At 44.4% G+C, this 12,312-nt stretch overlaps 1 protein-coding gene across 2 annotated transcripts in view; it reads left to right on the top strand.

The window, feature by feature from the left end:
- Nucleotides 1-2,154: 2,154 nt before the first annotated feature.
- Nucleotides 2,155-12,312, top strand: part of TBC1D1 (TBC1 domain family member 1) — a 127,588-nt gene continuing 117,430 nt past the window's right edge. Inside the window, exons 1-2 of one of the 2 annotated variants that reach the window (XM_084856953.1) lie at nucleotides 2,155-2,283; nucleotides 2,750-2,812. The gene's annotated coding sequence lies outside the window, so the exon portion shown is untranslated. Of the gene's footprint in view, nucleotides 2,284-2,696; nucleotides 2,813-12,312 lie in introns of those variants that run through there. The other variant, XM_084856955.1, reaches the window with a different exon arrangement.

Below are 12,312 nucleotides of genomic sequence, written 5' to 3'. Positions count from 1 at the left end.
CATAGCCTATGGCTTCACTGAGTTACGCAAGCCCCTTCGCCACAACAAGATACCATATAATTTAACCCTGGCTTCGGGGGCGGTTCACTTTGAACAGCAAAGTGTCTTGGGCTGGCCCTGATTTCAGTAAAATCTGCAAGAGTCTTTGTTCTTTTTCTGGTTTTTAAAGTTAGGATGAGGTGCCCAAGTTTTACTTCTTTGACTGTAGGATTAGTGACCAGGATCACATTTTATATTTTATTTAGTAATGTAAGAACTAGAAACTTAAAAATGTAGGAGTTGCCAATTATTCTGTCAGCAGAACTGATGCATCTCCAAAGATTGATCATTTTTGACAGTCACCCTGTATGGCAGAATTCAGATCTACTGACCTTCAAGCCATAATTTAAGATATGTCTTCACAGGATATTCCTTGATCTGGTAAGTAGTTTTTCCCTTTTAAAGTATATTTCTAGCCCTTAGAGCTATGATAACATCTACTTCAGCATGTGACTTAATTCAGAAAGGACATGTCAAATGTTTTGTGTTCTGTTTTAAATCACCATGATTTTATTATTTGGAGCCTGTAGCTGAGGATTCTCAAAATTAAACTGGGACATATATTACTCCTCACTTTTATCCAGGTGGAAAAAGAAGGTAAAGCATCTGTTAGATTCTGGCACAGGCCAGAAAAGTTATCACATGCACAATTCGTCAAAGTCCATGGATTCACAGTTGGGATTGTGAGGTGGTTGTTGCAAACTGTGTCATGAGAAACTACAATATGTAAACAAGTCATGATTTTGGAAAATGTGTCTACAACAGTAATAAAGCTCAAGGGTTGCTATTTCTGTCACAGCTGCAGCATTTGGGGTCCAATTCTCTCACAGGCATACATAAACAAGAAACATATAGAGATAGAAAACACCTTCTAGGGGAAACAATAGTAAATTAGTCTTTGATTAGCAATAATTTTACACAGGATGTGCAATTGATGACGCATGAGCTAGATGTGAGTTGCATGCTGTCTTAAACATGGAAGTTTTGTAACATGTAGAAATCAGTGATTTTGTTGTAGGATAGTGACTTACACTGAAAGCCTAAGTGGGTGTAAACTCCTAAGCATGTAAGTCCCATTGAAGTATTTACTCAGTCAACGCACTTAGGATTGCATTTGTCGGTTCATTCATGCATGCAGATGTGATTAGCCAGCACCTACCTGACGGTGAGATAATTGACTCTATTCAAAAGCATTGTGTTTGAGGGAATGTAAGTGACACGAAAGTCCTTCATGTGATGGTTCGTTCACACATGCAAGTCATACAGTGGACATGTAAACAAAAATATTATCTTTATGGTGGTGGCTCCTCATTTATGGAATAATCCCCCTGACGAGGCCCGCCAGGCGTGAACCTTGTCATCTTTTTGGCGCCAGGTTAAAACAGCCCTCCTCTCTCAGGCATTTGGCAGCGTATGAGTTGATTGGCTGATGGTTTTAAATGGTTTTAGATACATGTTGTTGCTGTATGTGTTATTTGTTTTATGTCGTTATGTGAATGGTTTTTATATTTATGTCAATGGTTTTTATATTTTATATAATGTATTTTAATGGTTTTTAATTTTTGTGAACTGCCCAGATTGCTTCGGCTATGGGGCGGTATGGAAATAAAATGAATGAATGAAATGAATGTATGTATGTATATTGGGGCTGGGGAGGGCTCTCTTGTCGCTGATTTTGTGCGTGCCTCACTTCCAAGACTTGGAATTGTTTCTGAAGGTGGGGAAAGAAAAATACACGTGCATGCGTGTCTGTGTGTGCGAGAGAGACTCGTCTTTCACACTTCGCAGCGTCTTAGGCCTGGAGGAGAAGGCCAGCACAGAAGCAACAGCCCCTGCACTGCAGCTGTTTTTCTTGCCCATGACTAGCAGCAGCAGCCCGTGCTCCCTAGCGCTGCGCCACATCCAGGCGCTCCGTATGCTGGTTCGTGTAAGGTGCTTGCTTAGAAGGTGGGGGGGAGTCTGGGGAAAAACCGCGTTTCTCTGCCACACGCGTCTCCTCAATTAGAGAGCGCCCGGCTCTATTCCCCCCTTCTTCCCAAAGGCTTTGCTTGCCGCCTCGGTCAGGCGACTTGGCCGGCCTGTTGAAACTTCTATTTTTACAGCTCTCTCCCCCTCCACCCGGCGAGCTTCTGTATTTCTTCCCGCACAGAAGGAGCGCGTAATGGCCCCTCCGAGACCGCCGCGCGCAGCCTGGCTCTGCCCCTTCGCCTCCGCCCCCTGGAGAGACGCGGAAACCGGCAGCAGGTAAGGCGGGGGCCCGCGCATGTGCCGGCTTATTGCTGTTGCTAAGCGGGGTTTGGTGCGGTCGGCTTTTCCCCTCGCCTGGTTGTCTCCCTCAGCAGTGCCCTCAGGGAGAGAGAGTGGTGGCCGAGCAGGGCGCCGGCTGGGGGACTGGAGCGGCGACCCAGCGGCTTTCCCGTGGGCGAAGCTGCCTCGTCCCTCTCTCTCTCTCTCTCTCTCGCGTTGACAGTCCCCTGTGGGAGCGAACAGGGGCGGTCACGTACTAAACGAAGCAACAGGAGGGCGGCACATCAGTCACTTTTGTCACCCTGCTGCTAACTTCTCTGCCGCCACTGCTTGCAGAGAGGCTTGGCCAAAGAATATTCTCTCCCTGGAGTAGGGTGGAGAGCCTGAGATCGACTCTTCCGCCCTCTGTCTTCATCCTCCTCATCGATCCACTTTACAGACATCTCTCTCTTTCATTTCTCAGTGATAAAAAAAACCCAGCACTTCCTTTCATGGGAGCGCTGCTGCACATATCCTGTGTTGTTGGGTAAGTGGTTTTTCTCTCTCCCCCTCTTCTTCTTAATTTCTTTGTTGCTCGTTTGCCACATGGGGCAGCTGGATAAGCCAAGTTGGAAAGGTTTGATTTTGAGCACTCCTGCTGTGGATTTGGCGAGACAGCAAAGTTGCCAATAATGCACGGTAGAACGAAAGGTGCCAACTTTGCTCATAACTCAACCCGGTGCACCTGCATCTTGTTTATGTGTCCTTTCCTTTTCTGGGATCAAGTGATAGACAGTCACACCGCCATCCAGCACTTCAGAGCTTAGGATAAAATTTCAGCCTGGGACTATGCTACAATTTTGAAGTCCCAGTGATGATATAAATTCACCTGTGTTAGTGATGATGGAAGCAGAAAGAATCCAGGAATAAGCATGTGATTTGGTGTGTGTATGTAGTTTTCTTTTAAATTGCATGGTGATAGTCACTTTTTGCTTCTCCCCCAACCCACTCCATAATAAATATTGTAACCGCTGTCATCTTGTACAAGTGCACTGTTTCTGGTGGGTGCAATATTTTCTAATGGAGAGGCATCCAAAATGTGCTACTTTGTCATGTTTGTCACAGATAGCAACGTTTTCCTTACACTTGTACCTAGGGTGTGTGTTTGGAGTGTTATGGGTAAAAATAGTGTCTCAGAATAAGCCATGCAAAGTAATTTAATACACAGCCCAACATACTCTGGTTTCAAGACTGGAGTTTCTAAGGAGTTTGAAAATGTTTTTAGCAAGGACTAAAATGACTGGGACAAGAAAGAAAGAAAAAGGGGGAAATGATTGTAAGGTGAGTATTTGGGGTAATAGTAGCCACAGATGAAGGAGTAGGAACTGTTCAAGATAATTGAAAATCACCCTTTGACTAGTGGAAGGTATGCCAAAACCATTGGTATTGAACGAATAACATGGGTGGGCAGCTTGTGGCCTTCCAAATCAGGGGTTCCCAGTGTGGCGCCCACCCTGTGCAGGCTTCCAATGGCATCCACAAAGCCCTCCCCTCCCTGTCCCCTTAAAGAATTGTTTTAAGAAAAACCTTGCAAAATTATAGGGCATTCTTCTTCCTCTCGCTTTCTAGCCTCTAGCCTTGCTCTTTCTCTCCCCTCTATCCTTTGCCTTGATATCTAAATGTGGCAACATATGATGTTTTAATTAGGCCCTGGTTTTGTCTTATTACTGATTGTTTGAAATTGTTTTAGATGTTGTCTGTGCATGTGTTGTCTGTTTCTGTGTTTGTCTGCGAATAGTTTTTCACTTCGTATAATGTATTTTGAATAGTTTTTAATCTTTGTAAACCACCCAGAGAGCTTCGGTTATTGGGCAGTATAGAAATGCAATAAATGAAATGAAATTTCCCCCTCCCTCCCAGCTTCTAGCATTGCTATTTCTCTCCTGCCGACACCATAGTTTTAGCTCACTTTTGACTAGCGACATCTACCGTGGGAGCCATTTTGTGGTGGCACCCACAGGAGTTTCTCAAATCCCTGAATGTGCCCATGGGTCCAAAAAGGTTGAGGACACCTGCTCCAGATGTTTTGGCCTACATCATCCCTCACCAGTGGGTATGCTAGCTAGGGTTGATGGCCACGAGTTGCCTACCCCTGTGATAACAGATACAGAAAACAAAAGTTTAAACTTTCTTCTATAACCATGGGGGCTAGTATCATAACTTTTGTTAAAAGAAACAGGATTAACAGACACCAGATTTTACCCTTGCTCAGTGAATTTGGATTCTCTGAATGCGTAGGCAGGTAGACCAGGCAATAAAAATTGTTCCATATGAAAGGGACATGGAAGCTAGATTGGTTAGTCAGTATTTCGGGGTGGTGGGGTGGTTATTGAACAGTTGTTTAACTTCAATTTCAGATTAGTTTACAGAGTCAAGGAATAAACCAGTACCTGAAGAAAGTTAAAAGTGTGGAAACAAAAGAACTGCTTGTATAAACATGGGATCTTTCTTATAGCTCTGTTATATCACTTCAGGAATAACTGACTATGTAACCCAGGGATGGGGAATGTGTGGCCATCTCCCATCATCTGTCACCATTGGATATGCTGGCTAGGGCTGATGGTGGTTGCAATCCCAACAACATATGAAGGGCCACACATTGCCCACCTCTGATGTAACCTGTACCATGGCCAGTGCTTTGGGCTGATGGTGGATTAGGCATTTGCAACAAGCTCTGAGTTCATAAGCAAGATACTCATTTCACCATATAAGGCAGGGTTCTTGATCCAAAAATGGCAAGGTCACTAAATCTGAGGTGGTAGTTTATCAAATCCCAAGATCCAGCACAGACAAGCCAGGTAGAATCCCTGCTCCATGTTTGAAAGACAGAGGAAAACATGTTCACACTTTTCTAGTGTTGGACTATCAATATACCACATTTCACCTTTCTTTGCAATGCGGTAACAAGAATGTTTATACCCCCATCTGTGCATGAGCAAGTCTGTCAGCTCCAGATGTCTTTTAAAAAGAAAATGCGTTCATTTTCTGAGTTCTGGGCCCCAGGGCCCCATCTACATGAGCCATTTACTCTGGGGCTGCTGCGATTTGAGGTCCCCGGGACATACAACGTAGTTTGCGACTTCGCAGCCAAACCATGGTTTTCCCCCAGAAAATGCAGATTTCCAAAGAGGCGTTTTGCTGTGATGTTTTTGGTTTGCTGCGGGTTTCCCGTGGTTGCGAGCTGTCTGTCCCTTCCCTGAACTGCATTTTGTGGTGTAGTGCTTGTGTCACTCTGTGATGCCCATTCACTCCTCCTTGTTCCTTCACAGCTGCGCAGTTACAGAGGCATGGAGAAGCATGCTCATTTCTTCAACCACATCTTTGTGGCTTCGTATGTTCACAATGGCTGCTTTGGAGTCAGTGGTCAAGGGCCAGGGGTGGGGGAGCAGAAGGTCCAGGACCAACTTCATTCTAGCCATCATTTTGGAATAATGGGTAGGCACGTACCTCTCATGGGCACATGCCTGGATGTGTGCAAGCGATGGCGAGAGTCTTGGGCTGGAGAACTGCCAAACCATTGGCATGGTAACAAAGGAGCAGACCACCCACATTTTACCTAATAAGGAATGGACAGATACAAAAGAAGCCCTAAAATACAAAACAGCCACTAAAACCTGAAGTGTTGTACCCTCCCACTCATGTGCCTGCGCAGCTGCACATTAAATACAATGGTAAAAAACAGAGAGAGCAGTGCGACTGTCGCAGTTCACTTCACTTCAATGGCTGTGTCAGGGAACAGCGGATTTTCCCGTTGGAGAAGCCCACAATAAATCGCCAATGTACCACGGCAGAAGCTAATTCGCAGCTGCAATGCTGCGCAGTTACGACGGAGTGAAGGTTGAAAGCGGTGCCATGTAGATGGCCCCCAGCATTTGAACTCATGCTTTACATGAGTTCAAATGTAAACTCAAGCGCTTTTTAAATGTTAATATGCCCTTTAAAATAAGAGATCTGCCCTTCTATAAGCAACTGCATGTAAATATGAATTCTTGTGTCCTGTTTTAGTTTTAAGAGATTGCTTGTGTGCTGCATGTTATTTAGGAAAGAAACTAAATACTTCTGAGCTATTACTTAGGAGCCCCACTGCAGTACAGATGGTGGGATTTGTGACTGTACCTAAGCTCAGAGATTGAAGGGAATATTAGTGTGTGAAATGAAAAAAGGCACTCTTGCTATCTCTCAGAGTTCAGTTGCTCTCAGTAGTATTAAATATGCTGATGAACCGCTACATATATTAAGTGAAGGGAAATATTTTCAAAGTACACAAACTTTCATTGGTTCACAAGCAAGCCCTATAACACCAAGCTATAGTAAAAATGATAGACTAGATGCACCTTTGCATCTCTTAGATATGCTCTAGTGGTCTAATTTGTCTTGAAAAGAACAGAATGATCTCCAGGGAAATCAAAAGGCCAGTTCCAGTGTAACCTTTTCTGCAGCCCCTACTGCACATGGAACACATTATGTTGAATGCCGTACTCATTTTGTGTATGATGGAACAGTATGTGCCTGGGACTATCGCAGAATAAGAAGTAGGTCAAAAGAATTGCAAGAAACATGGAGCCAATACAGCAGGGGTCCCCAAACGTTTTGGTCCAGTGTTCACATCTGGTATTTTGAGAGAATGTGGTGGGTGTTCTCACAAAATGCCTGCCATTGGGGGCTTGTCCATTCACAAAATGGCTGCCATAGTGGCCATGCCCAGTTACAAAGTCCATTTCCTAGAAGGCAAATTAGTAAGGCTAAAAGGAAAATAGCTTGCTTGAGAACATAAGTACAAAACAGAGGTAGGGTCTGAGCTCCAAAACAACCTGAAACCGCTCCACAAGTTTTTGCTTCAACAACCATTCCACAGAACACAAATGGATGAGGCTCAGAGACAATTAACTTGGCTAAGGGCTCGGTCCTATGCATGTTTAGACAGAGAAAGTCCTATAATTCCATGCATTCCCCAGTCAGCCGTGCTGGCTAAGGCATACTGGGAGTTGTAGGACTTTTTTCTAGCTAAACATGCATAGGATTGTGCCCTAAGTAACGGAATGCAAGGTAGAGGAGCCAAGGTAGAGGAGGTGGGGTCCGAGATCCAAATGCCAAATCACGTATTTCCCCCCACAAAACACAACAAAATACCCTTTTCACGGAAGACAAGCAGGTGATGCTTAGAAAAACATGTGCACACGTACAGATCACAGACACACACCAGGCAAAACACGACACCAAATGAACCCCACCCAAACCTACACACCAAACTGCTTGCTATTTTTATTTTCTAAGGATACATCTGTGGCCGGTGTGGGATCCAGATGCATTCTTGGAAACAAAGAGGGCACTGGATGCTAGCACTTCTCTTTGCCTTCCAATTAAAAATAAATCAAATATAGATTTTAAAATTTAATAAATCAGGAGGGGCAGGGAGCTTGGTGGATGCCAAGGGAGGTGTCTGCAGATACAATGATGCCCATGAGCTCCATGTTGGGAACCCCACCACTACAGGCAACCATTTACTATATATGTATTTTCATCACACATTTGCACCTGATAAGTGGTAATGATGATCTTGCTGCATGATAGGTTAATGCAGAGGACCAAGATACCCTATCTCAGGGTATCTTTCCAAAGGCTGAAATGTGTTTTATTCCTTTTGCATTTGAGGTTAAGATTTTTAGGGTGCAATCCTATGCATTTTTAGACAGATAAGAATCCTGCAACTCCCAGCATTGCACAGCCAGCTATGATGTCTGCGGAATGGGAGTTGTAGTACTTGTTTAAATGTGCATAGGATTGCACCCTTAAAAAGATAATATTATAGAAATAACACATATCTACCATTGCAAAGTATGTGAATTATATGGAGCTAACATGTAAATTAGCCACAGCACTCTGGTTCACAATGCACATACAGTGCATAACAAAAGCACAGTGTTCAGGCCGTGAGAAGTAATAGTTCCTCTCTATTCTGTGTTAGACATGCCACGTTTGGAGGATGTTGACAAACTGGAGCATGTTCAGAGAATGACCAGGATGGTGAGGGGTCTGCAAACCAAGTCCAATCAAGAATGGTTGAAGGAGCTGAGTATTTTTAGCCTGGAGAAGAGAAGATTAAGGAGAGACATGATAGTTGTCTTCAGATAAATGAAAGGTTGTCATGTAGAAGATGGAGCAGACTACTTATCTCCACAGGCCAGGACTAGAACTAATGTGTGAAAATTGCAGGGAAGCAGAGTTTGGCTCTGTGGCAAACTGTGGCAAATTCTGAAAATTCACAAACTGTGGCAAATTCTGAAAGTGATGTGAGTACCAGACCACCTTACCTGTCTCCTGAGAAACCTGTACGAGGGTCAAGAAGCAACAGTAAGAACCAGACATGGAACAACCGATTGGTTCAAAATTGGGAAAGGAGTACGACAAGGCTGCATATTGTCACCCTGCTTATTTAACTTATATGCAGAGTACATCATGAGAAATGCTGGGTTGGATGAATCAGAGGTCGGAATTAAGATTGCCGGGAGAATTATCAACAACCTCCGATATGCAGACGATACCACCCTAATGGCAGAAAGCGAAGAGGATCTCAAGAGCCTCTTGTTGAGGGTGAAAGAGGAGAGTGCAAAAGCTGGTTTGAAACTCAACATTAAAAAAACTAAGATCATGGCATCTGGCCCCATCACTTCCTGGCATATAGAAGGGGAAGAAATGGAAGCAGTGACAGATTTTACTTTCTTGGGCTCCAAGATCACCGCAGACGGTGACTGTAGCCATGAAATTAAAAGACGCTTGCTCCTTGGGAGGAAAGCTATGGCCAACCTAGACAGCATAGTAAGAAGCAGAGACATCACCTTGCCGACAAAGGTCCGTCTAATCAAAGCTATGGTTTTCCCAGTAGTAATGTATGGCTGTGAGAGCTGGACTATAAGGAAGGCTGAGCGCCGAAGAATTGATGCTTTCGAACTGTGGTGCTGGAGAAGACTCTTACGAGTGCCCTGGACTGCAAGGAGGTCAAATCAGTCCATCCTAAAGGAAATCAACCCTGAGTGCTCATTGGAAGGACAGATAATGAAGCTGAAGCTCCAATATTTTGGCCACCTAATGCGAAGAGAAAACTCCCTGGAAAAGACCCTGATGCTGGGAAAGACTGAAGGCAAAAGGAGAAGGGGACGGCAGAGGATGAGATGGCTAGATAGCATCACGGATGCAATGAATATGAACTTGAGCACACTCCGGGAGAGAGCGCAGGACAGGAAGGCCTGGCGTGCTATGGTCCATGGGGTCACGAAGAGTCGGACACGACTGAACGACTGAACAACAACAAGAGTTTGGCTAAACATTAGGAGAAACAGCTCATAACAATGATGGCTGTTCAGCAGTGGAACAGACTGTTTCGGGAAGTGGTGGATTCTCCTTCACTGAAGGTATTCAAGCAGAGGCTGGACAGCCATCTGTCAGGGTTGCTGTAACTGCGTCTTGCATTGCAGTGTCTGCATTGAGCAGGGGTTGGACTAGATGGTCTCCAGCTCAGTGATTCTATGAAATAATTGGGAGCATGTGACTGCCTTCATAAAGAAGATGCTAACAGAAATAGTATAAAAATAGAAAAATGCAGGATAACATAGGTGGATGCCTTCCGTTCGGGATTATGAAGCTGATTCTCCAGAAGTTACATGCTACATGTTCCCAAGAGTCCTTTGTTTCAGTCCAAAATGTTGCTAGTCACATTGTCTTTCAAGCAAGTGTCAAGTAGAAAAACTTACAGAAAGAGAGAGAGAGAGAGAGAGATTGCTACTGGTCTTTACAAATTTTTATTTTCATAGCAAGATCTTACCTTCAGGTCTCAAAGCTAGTTAGTGCTGGGCTAGTTGTGAGTGACATTCTACAACAGAGCTGCATAACTACATTTCTACATAATAACAAACCTACAAGCATTTAAATGGAGAATTTATACATTACATTTTTCTGGGTTTTCTTAGTCATTTGACGATGCTTAGCCTTTTCATAGGAACATTGGTAGTGGTGCGGATTGGATTCCAGAGGAAGACGGCAAGCTAATGGGCAGTAGGTGACAGTGATGAAAAGGTAGACCCACTCAGGGAGGGGGTGTTGCTGATGCCATCTTGCTCAAGCCCCCCCCCCCCGCCAAAACTGCATTGTTGTTCAGTTGTTAAGTCGTGTCCAACTCTTCGTGACCCCATGGACCATAGCACACCAGGCCTTCCTGTCCTCCGCTCTCTCCCGGAGTGTGCTCAAGTTCATATTCATTGCATCAGTGATGCTATCTAGACATCTCATCCTCTGTCGTCCCCTTCTCCTTTTGCCTTCGATCTTTCCCAGCATCAGGGTCTTTTCCAGTGAGTTTTCTCTTCGCATTAGGGTTGATTTCCTTTAGGATGGACTGATTTGACCTCCTTGCAGTCCAGGGGACCTGTAAGAGTCTTCTCCAGCACCACAGTTTGAAGGCATCAATTCTTCGGCGCTCAGCCTTCCTTATAGTCCAGCTCTCACAGCCATATGTTACTACTGGGAAAACCATAGCTTTGATTTTACGAACCTTTGTCGGCAAGGTGATGTCTCTGCTTCTTACTATGCTGTCTAGGTATGCCATAGCTTTCCTCCCAAGGAGCAAGCATCTTTTAATTTCATGGCTACAGTCGCCGTCTGCGGTGATCTTGGAGCCCAAGAAAATGAAATCTGTCACTGCTTCCATTTCTTCGCCTTCCATATGCCAGGAAGTGATGGGGCCAGATGCCATGATCTGAGTTTTTTTAATGTTGAGTTTCAAACTAGCTTTTGCGCTCTCCACTTTCACCCTCAACAAGAGGCTCTTTAGATCCTCTTCGCTTTCTGCCATGAGATACGCATATCGTCTGCGTATCTGAGGTTGTTGATCATTCTCCCGGCAATCTTAATTCCGACCTGTGATTCATCCACAGACCTTCCTAGCACGATAAAAAATGTGGTTGTCTCCCTCCAACAGACCCTTTGACTTTCCCCTTTATTATATTTATTCTATGCAGGATGTTGCCATGTTCTGCTCTTTTTTCTTCAGCACTACTGTTGGGCCAAGCCCCCCCCCCCCCAAAAAAAAACATGAGTGGGGATCCAGCTGGTTGTCCTATCCATCTGCCTACTGGCAGTGTTGGCATTGGCAGCCTGCAGCAGTGGACCCAGCCAGAAAGAACCCCAGCACTGGCCCAAGGATGCTGAGTGGTTGCATTGGATCTTCTTCCTCCCCTTAAGTCTCTGTATTGGCTCCCTTCTACCATTCATTCTGCTTCACATTCAAGGTTCTTAATATGAGGCTTTTCATCTCTGTCCCGGGTATATTAATCCTCTGACACTCCCTTCTGTCTTTATTCTCTCACTCATCTACTTTCCTTCTCCCTATTTTACCTTCATGCCTGCTACTGTGCTGTTTCCAATTACTGGAACAGTTTTTCTCATTATTCATCAAGCTATCTTACCTTTTCCCTTAAATTAAACTTCTGCATCTTCATCTCTTCTGCACTCACCTATCTCATCTTTAGTGTGTTCCTGTATCAAACCTTTTTACCAATTTAGTCTGAAAGCTCTCTTGCTATTTGTTGTATGGGTTGGATCCAGTTATAAGAATGTGCAACTAGGCTGGCAGAAGTAGATTTCGCTGCCCTTCTCCCCACAGTAGTTGCTCCAGGCCCCTGAAAATGCTACATGGTGCATTGGGGAACTGCTGAACAGAGCTGCGGGGAAGGGCATGCCATGAAAATTGAGCAGTGGCACCTTCCATCTGTCCAGAGAAGGTAGATCGTGGTAAATCCAGCCCATCATCTGTTATTCTGTGGTGCTCAATAAGCGGTAATGGCAGATTAAGAAAGAAAAGAAAATGAAGAATATGCAAATCTGATCGTAACCTCCTGATGATAAATATATGTATCAAAGGACAACAGAGATCGATTTCCAACCTCTGCAATTCCTGTTACACATGCTGGGTGTAGCCAATGTTACGCTAGTGGAAAA

The sequence above is a fragment of the Heloderma suspectum genome, chromosome 5 (assembly GCF_057233095.1).
Source record: "Heloderma suspectum isolate Gila_16-S chromosome 5, 16-S_ref, whole genome shotgun sequence".
Lineage (NCBI taxonomy): Eukaryota > Metazoa > Chordata > Lepidosauria > Squamata > Helodermatidae > Heloderma > Heloderma suspectum.
The sequence above is the reverse complement of the archived record's forward strand: the minus strand, read 5'-3'. Positions and strand labels throughout refer to the sequence as shown.